This window comes from Rhipicephalus microplus, chromosome 1 (assembly GCF_043290135.1).
Source record: "Rhipicephalus microplus isolate Deutch F79 chromosome 1, USDA_Rmic, whole genome shotgun sequence".
NCBI classification, from domain to species: Eukaryota; Metazoa; Arthropoda; class Arachnida; order Ixodida; family Ixodidae; genus Rhipicephalus; species Rhipicephalus microplus.
In genome coordinates this window covers 194497665-194522084 of record NC_134700.1, presented here as the reverse complement: position 1 = coordinate 194522084, position 24420 = coordinate 194497665, and the positions used below count along the sequence as shown (strand labels likewise).

Genomic DNA, 24420 nt, shown 5'->3' with positions numbered 1-24420 from the left:
GATGTGTCATTTACCTTCGTCGTCTATTCACTTCTCGTGATACCCAACTTGGAATATGTGGAGCTGGTGCAACGGCGGCGAGCGCGTCATGAAGGGCCCAATAGATTTCGTAGCAACGTTGACGCACGCGCAGGCTGCATGCAGCAACGCTACGCAAGCAAAACGTTAGCACTGTATAGTGTGATGCCAGGCGCGACCGGCGCGACCAGCGTCCATCGGCGCGGCCCGGTGGCAACCGGCGCGAAATGCGACATGCTGCATTTCGCGCCGACAACGTTACTTAGCACCACGACTGCTTCTCTTCGTGACGGAGGGACGCCGTGTGCGCTCAAACGCGCATGCGTCAAAGTAAGGCAGTGCGGCGCGCGCCTGCGAGAGTACATGGCATGCAGATTCACAATAAAGGTCAGTGGACCGATCCACTGATCTGTATTAGGGAGATATCGGCGCCTGGCATAGCATCACCGGTGTGACGCAATAAAACAAACGCCAGCGCACACGTGCGCTGGCTCCCGTAGGAGTATATTGGTGCTTTGAGTGTGGCGTGTAATAATGTTCTTAAATGACACCCCCTGTATAGCCCTGTATAGCCTAAAATGTGATCTCAGTTATATATATATATATATATATATATATATATATATATATATATATATATATATAGTTTTTCGTTGTTCTTGCACTGATCCTGCCTGTAAACTGTTCGTTACCTGTCTGTACCATTCCGATTCCTCCCCCCCCCTTACCCAATGCCCTGTTCTGGGGCCTGTAAGGTTTTTTTTGAATAAAGAATAAAGACACGCATCTCATGATTATCATATTTGCACCAGTCACATACCTTCGTCATCCATTCACGTGACGTAATACCAAATTTGGGCATATGTGAAGGTAGCGAAACGGCCGCGAGCGCATCATGAGTGTGGGACGTAGTCATGTTGGTACATGACACGCAAGTCATGATCATCATGTTTGGAAATGTCATTTACCTATATATGTCGTCCGTTCGCGTCACGTATTACCGAACTTTGTACATGTGAAGCTAGCGAAACAGCCACGAGCACATCATGAGCGTAGCATGTAGTCATGTTTTTACATGAGGCGCATCTTATGATTATCATGTTTGCACCAGTCACATACCTTTGTTATCCATTCACGTCCCGTAGTACCGAATTTGGTCGATGAGAAGCTAGCAAAATGGCCGTGAGCACATCATCAGCATGGCATTGAGTCATGTTGTTACATGACACGCATCTCATGATAATCATGTTTGCACCAGGCACATACCTTCGTCACCTATACACGGTCCGTAATACCAAATTAGGTATATGAAAAGCTAGCGAAACGGCTGCGAGCACATCATGAGTGTGGCATAGTCATGTTGTTACATGACACGCATATCATGATTTTGATGTTAAGGTCTGCCGCTTGTGGTTGCCATGCAGTCATGTCAAACAATACTAATTGTGCAGCATATAATGTCACTGAAACCACAGCAAGAGTAGCAAGACCATGACATGCAAATCATTCCGTTTATGGCATACGTGTAATGACTTTCATCTTATCTCTAGTCACTTATGTTTATCTTAAAGTAATTTTACATAATGCTTTGTTTTCTATCGATACCATTATCCGAATGGCCAGGAGAGATAAATGTCGCAGGCGGCTAGATAGATAGATAGATAGATAGATAGATAGATAGATAGATAGATAGATAGATAGATAGATAGATAGATAGATAGATAGATAGATAGATAGATAGATAGATAGATAGATAGATACGCTCAATGTCGCTGAAGTTTGCCAAGAAATGCTTTGCATTTAATAGCACATGTCGTTCTAACGAACAACGAAACAAGTCGAAAGATCTCCAAGTGCATGCGTAAAGTCATTGGATGAATTTACAGAGCTATATGTAAGCGCCCCTTGTGATTGGTCAGTGTACTTTGCTGGCAATAGGGATTAGAAAAGAAAATGCCCTAGCGGACAATGCCAGTGTAAGAGCTTTCCGTGAATGTGGTGCCACGAACTAAACAAACAAAACAAACACAAACATAAAACCATGGCGCGTGAAGTCGATTCTTTAATCGCAGCCAATGACTTTCTCACTTCTGACTTGAAAATCATACCTTTTCCCTCCACACCTGATTTCTCGAGAGAGAACCAGCGGAAAAAGAGAAAAAGAAGGGGAGAAAACAGCACATTGTTATAGATGCTCAAGCTGGCTATTACCCGTCCCAGATCTTCGGATACAGTGTAAACACTGGAGCAAAGATATGTGTGGACAACCGTAGATAGACAGCTCCTAGAACATGGCAAAAAGATGGGCCGTGCTGTTTTCGGGTATGTTTAGGTTTGGTTACCGAAGCTAACCCAGCATAGGAATACTGCTTTTATGCTACGGGCGATCAATACCTGACACCGTTTCTAGTATAATAAAGGATGTCCCCGCCTACCACTGAGGCTACGTTTGCTCAGACAATTGTCATACTTTTTATTAGTGCGCTACTGCTGGGTATAGTGTTGGCATATGTATTTGCTACTTTTCCTTTGAATAGTTTAGTCCAAGCGACTCATTGATCTTTATTTCGTTACGAGGCGTAAGTTTTTATGTAAACATCGCTTTTGAACACTTTATTATGCGCATAATGATAAGTCGGTCGACTTCTCGGGAGAACACAAGCAGTCCTTCTTTACGATGAACGGAAGCTGAAGAAAAGGTGCATCTCATGACTCAGACTGACGTGTTCTCTTGTTGGTAAAAAACAGAGATGCTGATGTGTGACCGCAGACTTTGTTGCTTTGTTCCTCGTACACGTTCACATTTCTATTTGTACACGTAGTCGTTGAACTTGTAAAATGTCGTGAAAAAGTGTAGCTTGGCATTAAATGTACTGACTTCAGTGTACCTTGAGAGTTTTATCACCTTAATGTCTCTTCCATTAATGTTTCTTCCAAACTGGCTCAAGAACAATTGTACAAATTTTGGGGTTTGGTGAAAATTCCAGAATTCTAACTCAGTCAATATTTCTCTGCATTATTGTTCAGGGTGTACCACCTCAACGGTAATGCGAAGAAATTTGATTGAGAGAACAGGTAATTTCGGTAATCATAGTTTTATCTCTCACTAACAACCTTCTTTAAAAAAATTTTTCATAACGTACACAGGACCGAAGTCATCCACAAAAGGAATGACACTCTGTTACTTCACCACAAATATAGATAATTATTCTTTTTAGATTGACATAGAAAATAAAAGCGCTCAATGCATGGAGAGAGAATAGGCTTGAGACACTTGAGGCATCTTCTCTGTCCTGTCCTCTGTCCTTGACTTGTGCACTTTTAGTTACTAGAGCGTCTCGACGACGTGCCTAACCAGTTAACTTAGCGAGCTTTGAGACATGCTCTCAAGCACATGCATGCAGAAGTACAACAGGCTGGAAGAGTCTTTATGTTGGAGGAGGAAAAGGCGAGATATATCCAGGCGATACCTTTAGATGCCTCAATAAACACGTCCACTGAACGGTGTCTCGTGGCAGCGTCTGCAGAATCCACTCAAAAAATCACCATCACGCAGGAACTTCACCAAAAGACGTCACTGAGTTGCCGCATAACCTAATGATATATGTTGATGTCATCGCATGACGCCAATGCTAAATCAAAGACGACCTGACAGCAGAGATAATGCAAAACAAGGTGAAGAGTAGACATCCTGAAAAGCCTGCTATCTTGGAGGCACTCCAATATTGTGTTAGTGGTACAAAGCTCGTGGTGGGCGGCGCGAAATTTTCAGTATATCCACTTCAAAACTAAAGGCATATGGTGGCTGTCACGTTCGAGTGTAGTGCGGTAGATATATAAGGGACCCTGTGAGTTTTCAAACCAATGCTGAACACCATCTTATGAAAGGTAGCATCAAGCACAATAACTGCGCGTCATCATGCAATTGTCAATACACTAATACAAAAACAAAAGCGATACAATTTGTTACTGCGCATGCCAGAAAAAATAAATAATAGGCAGTCACTTCATAGTTAGTGACGGCGGGTTAATTTTTATCACCTGTAGTTTTTGAGCTTGCATCTCTATTCAAGTACCTATGAGTTGTTGCATTTCGTCTCGTCCAAAGGCAATCGCCTGTTTCAAGATTGAAACCCATGTCTTCGAGCTTGGTAGCACATCACGTACTCCACTAAAGTAGCATTGAATGTCACGCATGCACAACGCCGCCTATGATATGGCTAAGAAGTTAACCTGCAACGTGGGATGACGTGAGCTGAGCTCGTACTGTAACACTTATACATGAACAACGATGACAGCTATAGCTCGTCGTGGATTTCTTCGCAGCATCAAACCATGCCTTGGTGAAAGCTCTAGGTTCCAGTGACTAAAAAAAGGGGGGTCCTTATTAGATGACAAAGACAGTTATTCATTGGTATTCAATGAAAAGTTCAGTAGTTTGTCTTATTCTATTTGAACAGCCTTTCGTGAAGTCAACTATAAGTTGTACGCGATGGACTCGAAGACATAATTACGAGTTTTGAAATGAAGAAAACATCGTTTCCAAAAGAAAAAGAGCAACCAGATAAAAAGCAGTGAGGATGGGGTAGTATGAATGTGTTGTTATATTTATAAGCATTCAACGCAGTTACAGTGAACCAATCCTAATATGGCGTCTCTACTATTAATAAAGTCCCCTAAAACCATGCTGAGATACGTTTAGCATAACTAAAATAATTAAATTAGCCATCGCTGTTCCCGAAAGTATAGTTAAATATACATGAAAACGTGCACCACTCGCTTTGGAAATAATGTATAATTAAGTATTGAAAAATGTAGTTTAACCTGCTTGAACGAGCAGTAATATAAAATTAGTGTTAATAAAAACTCACATTTTTGATATATTGCCAATAAATATTATTTTAACTGTTTTTATTGTTTAATTTGCTCATCTCGTATAGTTATGCGTTTTCAAACTGTTTACTGGCTTAGTTCATCATGACAGAACAACTTAACATGCAAAGTAATAAGTTTGTTTACTTGGATAAATAATGAACTTGTACCCACTAGTTAAAACGGTACCTTGAATTTAGTCCTAGTCGAACTACCGGTGCGATAATGTGTCTCAGGTCAGAGGGCTCGTGCAACTAAATGGTACACCGCAACCAGGTCGGTTGTAACGTAGCAAGTATTAATTAGCCGCCTTCGTAGTTTATTGTTGTTAGCATACCACACCGCCTGTTTTCCGATAAGTGTAGCAATCCAGTGCGCAGCTCTGGTGTTTGTGGGTAGCCGTATTTGTTTGGCGGCTCTGATGGCATTTGCACCCCTGAACTGTCTCTCCTTGCTGCTAGTAGACGGAAAACGGATTTGAAAGGCGTTGATGGCCTCGAGGACAGTTAGTGCGGTCCCAACGGTGTTGTCCACGGGGCTTCCACTGAGTGACCTACCATATCATATTTTCCCGACCATATCATTAGGAACCGGAATATATGGCGCTTACTCTGCATATTTATTTAACCTGGAAAGGCTCAAGGTCAATAACAGTATACGTGGTGTAGTAAAAGAAATGCCAAACCAAAAAAGATGATGATCTCCAGAATCACTTGTTTTCGAATCCAGCGTGTTGGGCTCTACATCAACAACGCGCGCCATTAGGTGTACTAAATCAATTATTCTCTGTCACTGACATGTCTAACAACAACAGCCACTTTGCGAAAACATCCTAAGGCCATGAACTTGACCGCGCTGTAATATGTTTGCTTGCCGGATGTGTTTACTACGCTGAAACAGGCCAGGAAGTTTAGCTGGCATTGATGTTCATATCGGCTGGGAACCACATTAAGCGTAATTATTCCTCCGGCGTCTGATTACACTGCAGTGAAACTTTCGTGCACTGACAGTATGGCTATCTGAAAGCGTGCTTCATGTCGAAGCCCTGTCAGTGTGGTTCTGTTAACGTTCACGCCTAATTTCATTGTGGTAGAGACGAGCCACATGTGTAGAAGGTTCAATTATCCATTCGATGCGCTCAGAAAAATTGGCACTGACAAAGAATGAGGCTCTCGAATGGCTTATAAACGCTTTTTGACTGTGGAACATAGCGAATGGGCAGGCTAATATTAGAGTAAACTAGCCCACGCAGTCGATGTCCAAGCTCCGAAGCAGATTATGATGTTAAAGAGCCAATTTAACCTTCATTCTGCAAGAAATGTGCACACTATTATGCTGCGAATGAATCACGGGGCTACGATAGCTAAATTTTGTATACCTCTACTTCATAGAACATCGCTGCAGGCACTTTTTTAACAAAGCCCTAAATCGTCAGTTAAGGGCTACCTGAACAAAACAAAAACATAGCCTGTAGCGCTGCAAGTGTACACAATTACGACATTCTTCTCCGTGTGTTTCGCAAGACGCCTCCGTTTGCTCTTATTTGCAGTGCCCACTTCCTTAACCGGTCGCATCAACGAAGATGAAGGGCATAACACTAGTTCGTCGAAAACGTGCTGTTCGTGTAAGGTGTGGCAGTTAGGTCATGGTGAAGTTTTAAGTGTGAATACACTTTATAAGCGACCCCAAACCATCCACCGCCGTCGGCGGCGTCCACAGTCTTCTCTCTATCTTTAAAAGAAAGAGGACTTGGCGGACCGCAGCGCGACGCTCTACCGAATAAGCCACGGACGCGACGCTGATATCGGTGTCAGTAACGCGCCTTATATCCCCTCCCCCTTCGCTCGCTCCTCCGCTCTCCTCGCTCGCTGCAGCTGCGCGCGCACCCCCCTCTCTCGCGCGCCCGCCTTCTCCCTCAGTCTCCCGTCGAGAGCGGGTCGTGAGGGGGAGTAAAGTTAAAATCCGTTGGCATTCGCCAGTGAGTTAACGTAAACTCTCCCGTGTGATCAAATTGCGATTTCCAGGAACCATTACACCATAAAGGCACCATAGTGTGATTAATAAATATATTAGTGCGAATTAATAAATACCCCTCATAGCATCACCCCGTGTATTCGCACTTAACCATGTTCACCCTCGGGGAAATGATTGGGAGTTTTTTTTCGTAGTGTCAACGTTAAGCCTGTCTTTGACTGTTTCCCAGTGGAAGATGTGTAAAAGCTCATGAAGCAGCAAATAATACGAACATTCACGGCTTGTACGAGTGTGTTTCCTTCTAGCATACAAAAAATACCCAAAAAAGGGCCATCTTTTCACACTGTACCACGTATATTAGGTTGTGTTGGAAACGTATGTCTAAAGTTATCATTCCGGTAAGTATTCTTAGGCCAGCCCTAAATAGCGATTTAAATGTAATGCACACCGCAGACATCGTCGTCAAAAGAACACTTAGTAGCGAGCCTTTTTAGACAGGAACGTTTTGCGCTGGGACATAATTACTGCATAGCAATCTTACACGAATGAAAATTACGTCAGCTGAACACGAATAAATGGCCTCCTGCTGATCGGCACAGTATAATTGCTTGCAAACTACAGTAACACACGTGGCTGCAGCTGCTCACGTTTATTTAGAACATTATTCAAGCCTGAACAAACGAGAACTGTTTGTGAAATGAGAAGCGCTACATGATCTGTACAAGATCTATAAGACACGAAATGCCCGCATTGGGCAATGAGTACGCTGCAGCCCACATGTACAGTACAGTTCGCAGCGCCCTCCATACGAAGTAAGAGGCTGCGGTTGCAACTGCCTTCCAAGTTTTATGTCGTCTCCATGAGAAATAGCAGTGCAGCCTCAATGTAGGTGTAATGACCATTCCCGAAGGACGTCGAATCAGTGTTTCGATATGAGTTTCAAAAAGAACATCTACATGTATGGTTCCGCTGTTGAGGTACGTGGATATTGAAGCAATCATACTTACGTGCCAAGGCATTGCCGTGGTGCCAAGAGCAGTTGCGGAGACGGAAATGTGGTATCGTGGGGCACGTGCCTATATGACTGTCGGCTGCAACGGTAAGAAACCGATGAGAAACGGGCCATATAAATGGGCACATCTGAAGGATAACTTTTATTGGTCAACAAGCTCGAAGGGAAAGTCTCCTGGACCACGAGTCTCCTTTTCACGCAAGAAAGTGCATCCCAGGAATGTTACCCGGTTGTGCGTAAGAGAAAGCAAAAAAGAAAAGCGAAACACAATTTGGGAGCACATACGTTATCGTAGCCACAAAGAGAATGTTTTGGTTTTGCAGTATCGCTGGTGAAGATGCTGCGATCACCCATGTGCCTTGGTCTTACAGTTTCATATCTGTTGCGTCATTAGCGCAAAAATTCACTCTGCATGTTTGAACAGGTATATAAAAGGGTGGGAGCAAGCACAGGACCGAGTTGACTGGCGGAACATGGGAGAGGCCTTTGTCCATCAGCGGACGTAGTCATGATGATGATGATGATGATAAAACAATGATAGTGTCAATTATTTCATAGCCAAAAGAATGAGAAAGAAGGATCTCACCGTAGTGCGACGAATTCTCACGTGAGCTTGTTTACACGCGGATAGATTAGCCGTCAATCTGATGCCAACATTCTGAGTGGCATTTACGAGATGCTGTCAGCTCCAAAAAAGGGGCAGGGTACGTAGTAGTTTTAAGCCTACGAAACACTTTAAATATGTTATTTTTATTGAAGCCACAAATCGGTCGATTCGAAGAAACAGAAAAGCCTTACTTTTGTTCCTAAGATCTCTAAAATGACCTTAAGGAACGATAAATTTTTTGCAGCACAAAAGCAATATAAAGTTTGAGCGTAAACGCATTGACTGTGTATGCATGCATCAAAACATAGTGAAAAATGCATCGAACGTCCGGTCAGGTCCGATATAGATTAAACCTTATTCAGATACTTAACTTTGATATTCTCATTGACCGCTTACTCCAGATTGTCTCGCACTTTTCAAACGAACCCTTTTTGCACTTTCCTAAATGCACCTTTCGAGGACACTATATTTATATGAGACAATCCTTTTAAATGCGAAGCAATTCTTTGCTAATGTATACTGCACGCACTTTTGGCATCTATCTATCTATCTATCTATCTATCTATCTATCTATCTATCTATCTATCTATCTATCTATCTATCTATCTATCTATCTATCTATCTATCTATCTATCTATCTATCTATCTATCTATCTATCTATCTATCTATCTATCTATCTATCTATCTATCTCTATCTATCTATCTATCTATCTATCTATCTATCTATCTATCTATCTATCTATCTATCTATCTATCTATCTATCTATCTATCTATCTATCTATCTATCTATGTAGCTGTTCTTTTCTGGTTGATCTTGTGATCACCCCTTCAACTTGGTGTAAACGGAAATTAGTAGGGAAGGGTAACATCGTTTGACGAATACGACTTACTAGTCATGATGACATGAATAAGGACACAATTTCATCGCGTACGTCGTCAAACACTTTCGGCCAGATAATGGCACATACCCGAGGGCGGGTATGTGCCGCTTGTGTGCCGCTATGTGCCACAGATGATTGACCCTGCATATTGTTTTGAGCGCGTGAGCGTTAAGAAAAAGCTGACATCGCTGGCGTTGGCCCGCCGTATATGACGAACAATTTTTAGGGTTACAGCAGGAATCAAACATCAGCATTGTGTGCGCCAACCAAGTATGCCACCACAGAGCCACACTAGGTATCGCAAGTACTTTTCGAATAGACAGTATAGTTCGTGAAGCGTCAATTGTGAATGCAGTATCAGCTATCCAGTTTCATAAACATTCGATATGTGTTCCTTCGGTACAGCCATCACGTCGGGTCAAGATCAACTGTTGCAAGGCGCAATTCACTGAAGGTGATTGACAGTTCATATCAAGGAAGGAATGGCATGAGCATACATCGGTAATTTTAATTTGAGAGCATTAAGAAAAATGGCTGCATCTTCACAAAGAGAATGATGATCAGAGGGCAAATCAATATATCCGAATGCCCCTAATGTCTACTTTGAAGTTACCGACTAGTATAACGGACGAACAGATCGATGCACTTACGGACAGACGTATGGACGGATGCAGGAATGCACGGATGAACAGACAGAACGGCATGGGTGATCATGTATTGTGCTTTCGTATAGTTGAATACATGGAGTTGGTTGTTTACATATATCATTTTTTTTTGTCGTTGTGCAGTTTCCGTTTGGGTTTCGTGAGGCATGAAGGACGCCAACTCGGTCGGCCCTAAGAAGCTTCGCCCCTTAAAGCTGGCACCAGCAGCGTTGAACCAATAAACGCATAGAATAAATATCAGAGTTGCAGCAGTAATTGAGCTTCAGCATTGTGCGTGGCAATCAAGTAAGCTACAACAAATTCACGCCAGGCCTTGTAACTGATTTTCGAGTAGACTGTTATATTCGTGAAACGTCAATCTTGGTTGCAGTGCTCGCTATTCAATCTAATAAACAGTACTTGCTCCTACCATACAGCTGTCCTATCGGGTTAAGGATGATGGTAGCGAAGTGCTATGCACTGAAGCTCATTTACCTAGCTGTGTCCAGGGCTGCTATGCTAGTTGGCACAAGCGCTACATATAAGCATATGCTTCCGGTGTTGCGAATACCCATGTTGCCCTCCGCATGCTTCGGATAACATAAATTCCCAAGGAATGTGGGATGTGCCACACTTTTTTTTCAGTGTTTATTCCAGAAAAAAGTGCCTGTACTTCATCGCTAAAAAGCTTTTGCGTTGTTGAATATATAGATATATTTTCTTTTGGTGAATTAGCAAATGATACAGCCCTGCTTCAATAACTTCAGTAGTAGTTCTATTTTATTGGCATACGATATGTTTTCGCTGTTATTAATGCTATCAAAGTTCTCCTACAATTTCAAGTTAATGCTAATGCGTGATACACTTCCCTCTTCAGGTGCTGAAAACGGTTTCATTAGATTCAATGAGTGTAGATAGAAACGTACTTTCGACTGGAATTACAATGCTGTTTTTCCATTATGTGCGAAACCTAAAATTAAAAAAAATGTATGGAGCAAACTTTATATTTCAAAATTAGTTCTGATAATAAAGTGTAACGATCTTGGTAAATACAGGCAATCGCCTGCGAAATAATGAATATGATTTTCTACCGCATGTCACACACTGTATTTTTTATTTTATGTTGCTGCACTATATATTGCAAATTGCTTCCCTGTGGGCAAATGACACATTTGTTTCACCGTAGATACCGTCGTTTCAATGACATCATAATGATGTTAACCTCTGCTCAATATGAAAGCATATTTACCTTTAGAGCAGGTTATTCGAGTTTTGTGGGTGTTGTGAAACACATTTTATTTCCAAATACCTGTCGATGTTCTGCGTTGAACAGTAATGATTCCTTGTATGAATCACATCCCCGGAACTACGTTCATTTATGCAGAAAGAGCTTCACGGCAGCCATCTAGAACTTTCGCTTAGTGACACCGAAGTAAAGATGACATACCAAGAGCATTCACAGGAAGTTGCCGAAGGTTCAGTGAACTGCTCAACCTACGTACCCAAAAAGAAAACGTTCCACAGAAGCAAGCTGGCTTGACCCTTCAAAAAGGTCAACAACCTCATTCTGTTTATCTATCGGAGCGTCTATAACGCCTTCAAGCTTCTAAGCCACATCGTGTTCTCTCCAGATGGCTCGGCCTGACTTTATGTTCCTTTCTCTTTTTTTTCTTGGCAGTAGTGCGCTAGCGGGAAACGCAGTGGCGTCTTGATCCGTTCACGGAGAATTTCCAATAAGCCTTGCCGGAATATTAAACTCAGCGTGTTATGCTACAAGTCAGCAGTTGCTGCTAAGAATGTTCGATTCGTGGCTTCAAATATAACATCAAGAAGTGTATATAAGCTAAGGTAATCGGTCTAAAACATGCTGCCCTATACTCCTCGTGCATTGATGTCGCACGAATAAAAGAGGTAGGCTCTTTTTTAAAATTATTGAAAATTTATTGAAATGCTGTGTTTACTTTTTCTATACCTTTCCCAAGTGCAGGTTAACATAATTATAAAGTTCTTTAAAAGAGCTCCATTTTTTTGCTCCACCTAATACGATAACCACATAATGCGTAATCAATTAGAGAGCAGGTGCGCTTAGTGAAGCAGCCACGTTCGCACCACATGATGCCTTCTCCTCAGTTGAAGTTGAAGAATATTTACCCACTTAATTGACAGCTTCGCACTCATACAAGAAAATCATGAGGATGAGGAGACGACAGGTCTAAACACAGATATTTGTCCCAGACCCATTACGACAGAACGTAAGTGGTTAACAAATCGCCATTTATTTTTGAGTCCGCTCTCTAAAACCGTAATAATGAATCACTCCATATTTAGTGTATATTCACGCAAAAGCACAAGTCAAGAGAATTTTTGGTTTTTTCACGTTTAATAGTGATTAGAACCATATATATATATATATATATATATATATATATATATATATATATATATATATATATATATATATATATATATATATATATATATATATAACGCGTAATTTAGTCCTTACTTTCATTTTACGCTATCGAAGCTTAGGAGCTTTAGCCATAAAGAGGGCAGTAGATGTGATTAAGTGATTTAATTTAGTTTGGCTATATCATCGAGTAAGGCTTAGACGCCATGGCCTGGTGGCCACATTTCAAAACGGAAAGAATGCAAAAACACGAGAGCACTTAGGTACACCTAAAAAAGCGCCTCGTAGTCCAAATAATTCAAGAGTTTTCCGCTAAGGTGAACCTTGTTGACATATCTCTGTTTTGATACGTCGAAACCTCGGCATTTATGAATTTATTATATTTTTATAAAGCAGACGGCACGTTTTAGAGGACTGGTCTTTTCTGTCTATTGTTGCTTCATATTTTCGTCGAGCAGAGATGTAATTATTATGCAGTAATGTTACAGAAAACTACATTGTAATATTCGTGCATTTATTTTAAGATATGGCACAGTATGCAAATAACTTATGAAAGCACCCATAGTTCTCTGCAGAAAAATTGAGGGGGAAAAGAATGTGTAGGAGAATCACACGCTCTTACTCCGCTCTGTGACCTTGCTTTTAGAGGAACCATCCGGGCACGGTGCTGAGCATGGTCACAAGTTATGAACACCTCTCACTAGCTTCTCATACTTTTTACAAAACAACGATTGTGAAATGTAATGTATTACAATTGATTTTACTGAATCAGTGGCTATAAGATGACCTTACCTTAGAGTTTCAATAAACTGTGCACCTAATCACGGACTTGATTTCATTTGAGTTGAAATAATTTCATGGTGATGACTTGTATATTCATAGGAGAAGCAATAGCGCTTGGGTTGAAGCAAGGTTCAAGCAAGAGCTGAAGCAATAGGTTGAATCAAAGTGCTAAAAGTGTATATCTAGTGACCTCTTCAAGTGGATATTAGATTCTCCGCTATGTAACTGTAGCTAACGAAACACCTGTCTCAGTGTCTTTTGTTGTTGTTGTTGCTGTTTCACTATTGCTCACACAAGTGACTTCACAAAAAATAAAGCAAGACAGCCGTATGAGTTTTGGCCCCCGAATAGACAGAGCTCGATGTTGCACAGGGGAGAGCGAAGAAGCGTTGTGTCTTCGCCGACGTGAAGTTTTGTTTGCGACAACGCGGCGAAGGAGGCTGACATTGCCCCACTTTTGCTTGCGCATCGCGAGAACGCAATATCCGGCTCGTGTCTTCATCATCTTTTTCCTATATATACCACGTATTTCACTCCTGCAAACGCACGCGGATTCGAACTGGCTACGAGAAGAGCAGAAAGCCTGCAACCGATGCGGTGCCGTCTAGTTCAAAGTTGGGAGATATGTCTCGCAAACGCCGATCTGTTGCTGAGGCGATTGTTGTTGTGGCGTCCATTGTATACACGAACTTTGATATAGAAAACGAGCCATATGTCGGAGCTCGAATATTGACGGTGGACGTACGACGAGTACAATTTATTCTGTGTATGGCGTAGTGTACGTAGCTCAGACATTGCACTTTGATGACGCAGAAAAGTTTGATTTGCGGCATGTGTGTCTGCGTGTCTTTTCATAGTGGTCCAGTAATCAACACACATGACGTTCCTCGAGACATTCCTCGTGGCAGATGCCTTGCACTTTCGCAATGGATCGCGCGAGAAGCGTCGAAACGTGACGCACTTCTTGCACTGGAATATTCAGTGGTATCCTCCTTCATCGTTTCCGTGTTCGCGAAGGATATGAAGAAAAAGAAATTGAAAGACCCGAACTGAGCATGTCAAGCATGCTTTCCAAGGGCTTTCACAGAGTCTTTCCACTTCCAAAAGTAAGTCTCTCGCCTCGCTTTATTATTTTCATAGCCCGGTGTTTTCTTATTATGGTTTATGTTTCTATAGCGAATGCTCCTTCTGGTATAGTCACATAGGTTTCTACTCAATGCATGTTCTGCGGATGTCGTCATCTTGTTTGTGTTTTACATTCCGGCAACCTAACGAGAGGGACACCCTAGCTAGATATGTGTCTTCCTAAACACATGATACAAAGTGGTTTTGTGCACCATTGGAACAGACGTTCGGGATGACGGACAATATGCTTTATGGATATTCATCTTCAGCGAACTGCAAGATTAACACGACCAGAGACACTATTCGCTAGGAAATAAAGTAACCACGCTTACCCATCTGCCTTTCCGAGTTCTGCCCAGCACAAGACTCGCATGCCTTTGCTCACCATTTCTCACCACCCGCTGCCTTAGTGCACTTCGAACTCATGGAAATGGTAATGCTGCAGCAGACGAAGTCATCATGGAACGCTTAGCCGAAAATGTTTCTGCCTGAGACTACAGTTTGAGTTGACAGTGCGTCACCACTTCCTAAACACCTCCGTGTTCGTATTTCTGCGAACGCAGACTTGGTTTGCATTATTGCAATCGATAGTCATGACGGCGGAGTTCAGTCAACAAATACTGCTGTCTTTAATGACCACTGCTCTGACCGACAACTACCTTGTTTCATATGTGGAGTACTATTTCATTCGTAACACAGCGAAACAGCAAAAACACGAAGCAAACAAGCAACTATATGCTACCCCATGCTATTTTTGTGTATGTCGATCAATTTCTGTTTAAGGAGTGTATACTGAATAAAACAAAAACCCCACGGATTTCTTATAGCTGTGTTCGCAATAGAAGCGTTTCAGTTCTTCCTACAGGTCCAAGGCTTACCCAATCTTTAGTTTTGGATTTGCGCAAAAAAAAGAACAATCCAATTTTCCATCATAAAAGTGAAACAGACTGCAAGGTATAATTAGTTTTTGAAAAAAACCATTGTTCATAATTGCTACTTTTTTGTAGAGACCAACTGAGATCTTTCTGTTTTTATACAAGTACAAGAACATGATAATTTCGTATTTCGCCTCTACCTAAATTCGGTACTACTGATACTCTACTAATGGCACAAGTGAGAAGCGTGACCTCCAACTTAGCCCCAAGAAGCAGTAGTTCCAAAGCCACTACGGTTGATATTGGCGCAAGAAATCCGGAGAGAACTAGTATGTCACAGAAAACACGCAGAATTACCTGGGGCCATTTTCTTCAGATAGAGATACAGAAAACTATAGACAAAAGTGCGTGCGCTTTTTGTCTACTCGGCACTCGATAGGGGCATAAGTAGAATAACAGATCAAACAAAGCTGGAAACAGAAAAAAAGGATGTGAAAAATAAAATAAAAGGCAGGTAGTGTACACACGCAAGTAGTGCAACATAAACACTTAGAAAACCTAGTCAATACCTTGAAACGTAATATACAATTTGTGGCGTCACCAGGCTGAAATTGTAATAAGGGGCACAAATTATAATGCGCCAGCAGGCGGCAAAAGTGACAATGTGAACGCGGATACGTTCGGCACATCTTGTTATTCAGGAGTACATGTCGAAAAGATACTTAATAAATAGACAGCTAATCGGTACGTAGTCACCAGATGGACTGATACGTATTATCAGCGTCCAATGAAACACGCACAGAGACAAGCCTTCGCGATGGTATAGTTCGTGCCATCCATTTATCACCTCGGACAGGCGCACATATATGCGCAGAGCTGCCGAACACGATGCACATGCCTTACCGTGGCGATAAGTAGACGGCACGAACTATACCATCGCGAAGGCTTGCCGCTGTGCGTGTTTCATTGGACGCTGGTAGTATTTTTAGTGTTCACTTACTACGTGAGTGAATTGTGGAAATGTTTTATAAATTTTGTTCATGCGGTATTTTAGAGATAACATATGTCGGTGACTACAGTAGTGAAGAGTTTTTTTTTTATACGAGACACAGAAAGAGGATAACACTTGAATTATTTAGAGGACTTTGCTCAGAGGTGCACGGGGCGTTTCTTGGCGAGATCATTTCTAAGGCTCGTTAAGGAACCGGCGCGTGACGTTTACGTTAAAGTAAGCGTTGTCTAGCACGTTCCGAGGCCAGTGCTGCTACAGTGTAGGCCACGTCGATCGGCACGTTAACCATCTGCCCCTTCATTCCATACTTGCAGCCGAACGAAGTCGGCGTAGTCGGAGAATGCGAGCGTGCAGGCCATCGAAAACCGACGGATGGGTGGATGAATGGATTGATATGGCTGTGCCCTTTAGATAGGGTGGTGGCTCACGCCACCAAACCGTAATACTTAGTGAATCAAAAACTAGATTTATTTTTTTCTTTAAATAGTAAGGTTGAGCACTAGTACTTTGCAATGAAGGGTTTAATTTATACTCGTGCCTCCTTCTACCCGCCTAAAGTCTACCCGATTAAAGTCTATTTGTCATCCCAGTACCTAAACCCCAGTGCTTTGAAAAACTCTGCGCCATCATCCTGAACTATAGGGTGAAGCCCTTTACAGGAGATATTCAAGTGTTCGGCAGTTTCCTCCTTCTCTCCACACGCGCTGCATGCTGTGTCTACCCCTTCGTATTTGGCCCGATATGTCTTGGTTCGCAACACTCCCGTCCTGGTAAAGAACTACCCCGAGTATTATCATAGATCGTTTCCTTGGCAATTTCCTGCTTAAAAGTTCGATAGATCTCTAGCGTTGACTTCTTAATCATGCCGATTCTCCGCATATTTGTCTCCGCTTCCTTCACCTTCTTCTTAACCGATAATTCTTTTTGGTTTCGCCCCCTGCTGTTTTCTATGTATTTACCCGTCGATTTTCTGGTTCGCTTTCTCCATTTTGTATCGATATTCTTCATGTACAAGTGGCTTGAAACCTTCCTAGCCCAACGATCCTCCCCCATTTCTCTCAATCGCTTCTCAAATTTTATCTTGCTGCTAGCTTCCCTGCCTTCAAATGGTGTCCATCCCATGTCAACTTGTACTACCTAATTTGGTGTATTCCCGTGAGCACCTAAGGCAAGCCTATTTATTCCACGTTGCTTAATTTCTAATCTTGCTTGAACTTCTGATCTCACGCACAATACCGCATTGCAGAACGTCAACCCAGGAACCATGACCCTTTTCCATATTCCTCTCACAACATCATACTTATTGTAATTCTACAGTGCCCTATTTTTCATCAGTGCTGTATTCCTGTTACCTTTAAACGTCACGTATATTTCGTGTTCCCTTAGGTACTCGGTCCCATTGCTTATCCATACGCCCAGATATTTGTACTTATCTGATATCTCTAGCGTGACCTCCTGTATTATAAGCTCACTATATACATTATTATGAAAAATCATGACTGCTGATTTTTCCTTACTGAATCTCAAATATAACTTATCTCCCTCATTACCACAGATCTCCATCAATCTCTGCAAATCTTGCTTGTTGTCAGCCATTGGCCTTATATCATCTGCGTACATCAATGCTGGAAGTGCCTGTTCAATGAGGTTTCGTTCTTTGACGAAAGATAGGTTGAAGCCAAGTCCGCTTCCCTCTAATTTGGCCTGTAATCCTTGTAAGTACATCATGAATAACAAGGGTGACAGAGGACACCCCTGTATAAGGCCTCATTTTACATCTGTGGGCTCGGATACCTGTTTTTTCCACTTTATAAATACCTTCTCATCTTTAGAGATATCCTTTAAGAGATTAGGGACTCTATCTTCCACACCTAGTTCGTCCAGTATTCTCCACAAGTCCTCTTGAACCATGCTATCGTATGCTCCCTTGATATCCAAAAATGCTAGCCACAGGGGCCTGTGTTCCTTTCCTGCTATTTCAATGCACTGCGTCAGTGAGAACAGATTGTCATCCAACCTCCTGTGTTTCCGAAACACATTCTGCAGTTCCCCCAGCACCCCTCATCCTCTATCCATGCCTGCAGTCTTTCCTTTATAATCTGCATCGCCAGCCTGTGGACCACTGATGCCACTTTTATAGGATCCATTTTGCCACTTGATTCATCCTTGTCAATTGTGGTGCATAAGGCATTTCTTTGTTGATTTTTTTCTGTCACTCTTGTTCCTATATATTCAATAGCTTCATCCCCTTCTAGCCTAGCACCTTGAGCTGTAGTTAAAAACTTCTGCTCTAGGCTCGTCTCATTTATTAGGGAATTTAGATGGTTCCAAAATTTCGTAGCTGCCTTTCTATTCTTTTGTGTACTTCTGCCAGTCACTGAGACTCCTTTTTTCTAATCTTTTCATTGATCAGAAGTGATGGTTCCCGTCTACAGCTTAGAAAGATGGCCCATTTTCTTTCAACATCATCTGTTGGTCGACGATGATGATGATAATTTGATGCCGTTCCCTTTGTAGCGGGCGGGTGTAGAGGCACCCTAGCATATTACGTCTTGGGTGGGGCGCGCCATCTTGTGAGCATTGTTGGAAACCCTGGAGAGGACGCCGTGAGCGGCTACTGGAGAAGTATACACTGGCAGTACTGGCACTTACACGCCGGCCGCCGCCACCGGACAATGCGCGAGCGTAAGAAGCTTGCCGAACCAGCTTCTAAAATTACGGGATACATGAGGTCGACATAAGCTGTCCCTTACAAAATGCTCTTTGAATGCGTCAACAGCCTCTTTTTATCGTCATCGCTCCACCTAGCTTTTTGGCGTGTGAAAGCCTCCTCTCAAACCACCCGACACTACACACATGATATCCAGAACAACGCTTCATTGACAACATTAAAAGCAGACTTACAAAATTCATAAGCCATGTCAAGTTTCATTGTCAACAATGACGGGATTGTGACATGGTGTACAATCTTTTCGTGGCGAAGCTGTTCTACACACAGAAAAAACTACGAAACGCATAAGGTTCTCTTTTAACAAGTGAACCCGATAGCGATATCTTGTTCTTAGCGTGTACCTAAACAATTTAGTGCATACACTTTGTTGTATGATTTTGCTCGAAAAGTTTAAACAGTGGATTCTTACAGTGTAATTGATACAGTTGAAAGTTTCTTGCGTCATTGAAGCATTTGCATTCAGCTCTATTCTGTGTATTGGGTAGTATGCTTAAAAGCACTGGCATTGGTGCGCGGTAAATCTTTTCCAACTTCGTATGCGCCCACTATGAGGTATTTAGAGATTACTTGTAGTAACGTGTGTGCTTTCTGTAATCGGTGGCTATGATAATCGCATGTTCTGGTGCCCAATGGCAATGTATACGCTTGTACCCCGCAACAATATTGCTATGTTGCTTCTTGTAGCATGAAGCCCGTTTAAAGGACGTGTTTGTTCATAAAGCGCGAACGTTATTTCAACCACATTTCGAAGCAGAAGTTATTTTAACTTATTCCCAAGCTTAGGCGTGGCTGTATTTTTCAACACCTGCTTTCTACGCAAACGGTCTGGGTTTAACCTTCATTCGGACCCAGAATTTTTTATTATTTATTTGACGTGCATTTCTCTGGATTTACCGATCAGGCCCAAGAAGATCCTTTTCCACTCACGACGAATGACGCCGAGGCCAAAATTTCAGCAAAACGAGCTCTTTAAAACTATCGCGTTCATAACAGGCAACGTAACAAGTACGAGATAGCTGATACGTGTATGTGCCCCTACACAGTCGTCGGGAGTTTTTATACACGGATTCCTACTATCAATTCAGATACAAACAAGGTGCTACAACAGAGAGAGCAATACGGTTCGAACACAAGCCACAAAGACGGCGCCGAATCAGTAGCTTCGTCAAACTGCTGAGAAGTGGCAGCAATTAAGCGTAAGCTCTATCAGGCGTGAACACTTTCTCGGGCACGAGTCTGCATATATAAATATTAGGTAATTTGTGAAGACGGATGTGGATATCATATCTAATAAAGGAAACGTCGCACACCTTCACTAATATGCTTTATGACTTCGTTTCACAGCTGCTCTGCACATACGTGTGGCGGCTTATTTTCAATGCTCTAAGAGCTTGTAAACTGAATCTGCTCCTGGGACAATATTGTCTGACTGATAGCAAGTCACTGGTGCTTTCACATCAACAGGTAGGCAAGAAGAACAGAAGGTAGCATTGAAACTATGTTTCTTGCCCATCCGTACTTAATTTTTGATGCCGAACATTTATGCAGAGGTTTTCACTGGGAAAGATGCGCGAATACAAAAAAAAAACACGTTCAAACCAAATATTTTTGCGATTCAATTTTCACTCCAGAATAGATGAAATGGTACATATTACGTACAATCATACCTTAAAAGAAACATCGCATAATTTACTAACGGCTTTATTTGCAAGCAATCTGCGTGAGCGTGGACCTTCGCAGGGAGAAGCTATTAGCCATTTGGTTGATAGGGTCCTCGCTACAGAAGCGCTTTTTTCAGTCTTCAAAAGAAGCATTCGCTCTGCAACTACCATTCGTACTTTGAAACTTTTCTCTAAACATACATTAAAACTGCTTTATACAACACGTTTTATTGCGAGGTCATCTTACATATCCAAATTAGTACTGACTATGAATTTTAATACAAGTTTTCAGAATAGTACCCCGTTCATGAAGTTTTTTTTCCGAGTGTAGACATCCTTTGGCTAAGTTTCACGGTAGTGACGATTCAGTGCGACCAAAAGCAGGATCGCTTACATATATATTAAGCTTTCCGTATACTATAAAGTGGCCTTAATTGTGTACACAAAGTGGTGAAACGCAAGAACATTGAAGAGTTTGTCACGAAGAAATTCTGCCATCAGCGTTTTTGGTTGTGAACAAAAAATCTGAATAGATTCAAACAAGTGAACAATAAAAAAGTATTTATCTTGAACGGTAATTGAACTGTGTCGTGCGTAGCAAGAAGATGTTCTATTAGAGAGCTGCACCCGTGCATGAAATTGCTTTAAAAAGCATTGTGTGAATTTTAAGTATTGCAATGAGTACCCTTATCCATGTCATTTTAGTGGCAGTAGCATAGAATTTCCCCAGGTGTCAAAACATATGCGCGGCTTGTTTACGAGTCTACTCATAAAAAAAAACGCTTAAGCATTGTTAGTAGTCGTCGTCGTCGTCATCATTATCATCATCATCATCACACAATTATCCCCAAAGTTTGCATATGCACAATGTTGGCAGGGCCTTACGGATGGCTAGTGAGACTTGGCGTATATTTAAAAGGGAGAGTTATGGCGTAGTGGGCAATTCGTAACTGTACTTGCGTAAGGCATTCTTAGAAAGTTTGAAAGGGCGTATGTTACGCACACAGACGTTCTACTCATTGCGGACGGCTGAGTTGCCCGCAGAGATGCGAAGTCGGGCTTGCAATTGAGAAACCATTGTCAACGCGTCCCGATTACGTCATTGAGTTCTCCTTATTAACCCAGAGTTAAAGTCCCCCGATTTGTTCACAATTTATCCAGTTTTTTCGCTTTGTGAACGAATTCAGCGCCAATATAAAACTGTGATTGGTGGTGAAAAATGTAGAAGAGTATTAAACTATGCAGTATCATATTAATAGCAGCAGTGACGTTCTAGTCTGTCAGTTCGTGTCTTCGCTTCATCCACGTCCTCAAGGTGTCATATCAGTTTTTTTTTCAAGTAATGAACCAACTAGTTCAACAACAAGCCCCATTAGAATGGTGAATTAAAAAAAATTGCCCGCAGCTTCCCTCGGGGGAACACTGAGGAGGATGCGGAGCATATAATTGGTTAACGGGGTGTTAAAGTGCGACTTACTTGGGTCGATGGCTAAATTGGTTAACGTGGTTGTGAAATGGGGTGTTAAATTGCGACTTACTTGGGTCGATGGCTAAATTGGTTAACGTGGTTGTAGGAGGGGGTGTTAAATGAGTGAACACGTACACACGTATGCGAAAGGGCGGCGCTGGTCGAAGGGACGTCGATCATTGTGTTTGTGGATTCGTTGGAATTCATTTCACCGCGACCTTGGACGTCGACGCGCCGTACAAACCAACCGACGAGCGGCAACTGAGCGAGCGAGCGCCGACCTTGAGTATATATACAGCACGACGGCGCATGCACTGTCAGCTGTTGAATGTTCTCGAAGCGCGACGCCACATGCGCGTCCACTGGAGAATCAGGAGAATTGTAGATGTCGAACGCGGTGTGTAGAGGAGGAAGGGTGCACAGATGGTGGAGGAGTGAAGCGCGCGCGGTGTGTAGAGGAGGAAGGGATGCACAGATGGTGGAAGAGTGGGCGACGGCGCGACGGCGCATGCGCGCGCGTCAGCTGTCGAATGTTCGAGAAGCGGTGCGGACGGCGCGGACGGCGCACTACAAGGCGCGAGTATAAGATGCTTCCGCATCTAAAAAGAAAGGCGAACCATCTGCTGAACAGAATATCGGGAAGCTCTCAGCTTTGAAACTAAAAAAATAACCCCCAAAGCCACGTAGTACTAAAAACCTGCCTTATCATGTGTTTTCAGAGCTACAGGTTTTGTGTTTTTTGCTTCGTAGTATTTATTAACCCGCCATTAAGTATGGGCAATTTTGGAAACACAGTTCTTCATTTATCGTTCAGAAGGGGACGTCAAACATTGCAACGTTGCTCAACCATTCATATAGCAACAACTCCTGGCTACTGTTTATGACAGCCTGAAGTCGAAAACTAATCGCATTCATCGTGTACCCACCAGATACGAGACGTCCACAAGATTGTGAAATAGCTAGCAGCATCCGCTCAGAATGCTTAGGCGGATTGTTGCGGTATTGCGACACTGCCGCTGCAGTACATTGTAGGAAACCTGGAGTTGATATATAGGGCAGCGAAACATTGCGACTGTCCCACATCACTGTCCAACGCTCTTGCCCCAGTGCCGGCGATCGATCACCCTGAACAACACCCGTGTTCGGAGTGCCTGTTGTATTCTCCGGTTTCTTGATGGTCAGTCGTCGCTTAGCACACGAACGGCCTGATATGCAAACGGGAAACACTATTGGAATATAGGCGGAAGGAATTATCCCTATATATTTGCTAGTCAATCTGAATCTGCTTGTGCAAGTGGAACAATGCGATGACACTGGCAGATACGACAGCAGCAAGCCGATCAGACAAGGCTATTTGCACCCTCCCATTTTGATGTTGCAACAACGCATGCATGCGTGCATATGGGGACGTGAATAGTCGAACAGCTAGAGAAAAGAGGGAGCAGAAAACAACGCTGTGTCGATGTTCACGTCTACAGTTTTCTTGCTTTACAGCGCTTATGTTATTCGGTGTGTGGCAAGCGAAGGTTTACGGCTGTAAAAGAGAGACAGATGAAAAGGAAAGATAGGGAGGTTAACCTCAGGTAGTTCGGGAAAGATTTTCTTAAGTTTCTGGTTGGTTGTTAGAATTGGAAAGCATTTTCTGAGCATACGCGGTGTAACCACGGCTAAGCCGCATATGCATAGAAAACGAGGATTACATCAACAGACTCACCGTCTAAAAAAACACTATCAGAATGAAACCATTCTAACACAGTCCTTGACAAAGCTTGTACGGACGCACTGTAACTGAACCACAATAGAGCACTCAATCCACGCACTAAAATCACAGCAACAGAAACTACGGCTCTTCTCACTGCAAAGTTTTCTAATGCACTCCCGAAGATAAACAAGATCATCACAAAATACTATCCAATTCTAACAACCAACCTGAAACTTAAGAAAATCTTTCCCGAACCGCCTAAAATCGCCTACGGACCCAACGCCAACTTCAAAGACATGCTTGTTCCCGCAGAACCTAAAGCAAAGACTAGGACAACGTCTGGTCCTTGTGGCTGGTCCAGGTGCTCCACTTGCAAACATATACAGTTGGCTACCAACGTGAAAAAGAACAGCATCTGATTACATTCACAGGGTGACATCAAGCTTCACCTGCAATTCAAACAACCTAATACACTGTCTTGAATGTGTCATCTATAGAAAACAATATATAGACGAAACTCGGCAATCAATTCACGTAGGACTGAACGGCCACCGTGCAGACACAAAGCACAATTTACCAAAAGCCGTGGCCGGTCACTTCAGTCAACAGGATCACAATTATGACCAAGCAAAGCTTTACCTTC

The 24420-nt window shown here is 42.5% G+C and overlaps 1 long non-coding RNA gene across 2 annotated transcripts in view; it reads right to left on the bottom strand.

Annotated features, from left to right (window-relative positions):
- The window catches only part of LOC142803720 (uncharacterized), a 147607-nt gene that overhangs the window by 75057 nt on the left and 48130 nt on the right, over positions 1–24420 (bottom strand). The window contains exons 2-3 of one of the 2 annotated variants that reach the window (XR_012894244.1): positions 15561–15673; positions 7872–7955 (exon numbers count right to left, since the gene is read on the bottom strand). This is a non-coding gene — a long non-coding RNA (uncharacterized LOC142803720). The remainder of the gene's footprint in view (positions 1–7871; positions 7956–15560; positions 15674–24420) is intronic. The other variant, XR_012894243.1, reaches the window with a different exon arrangement.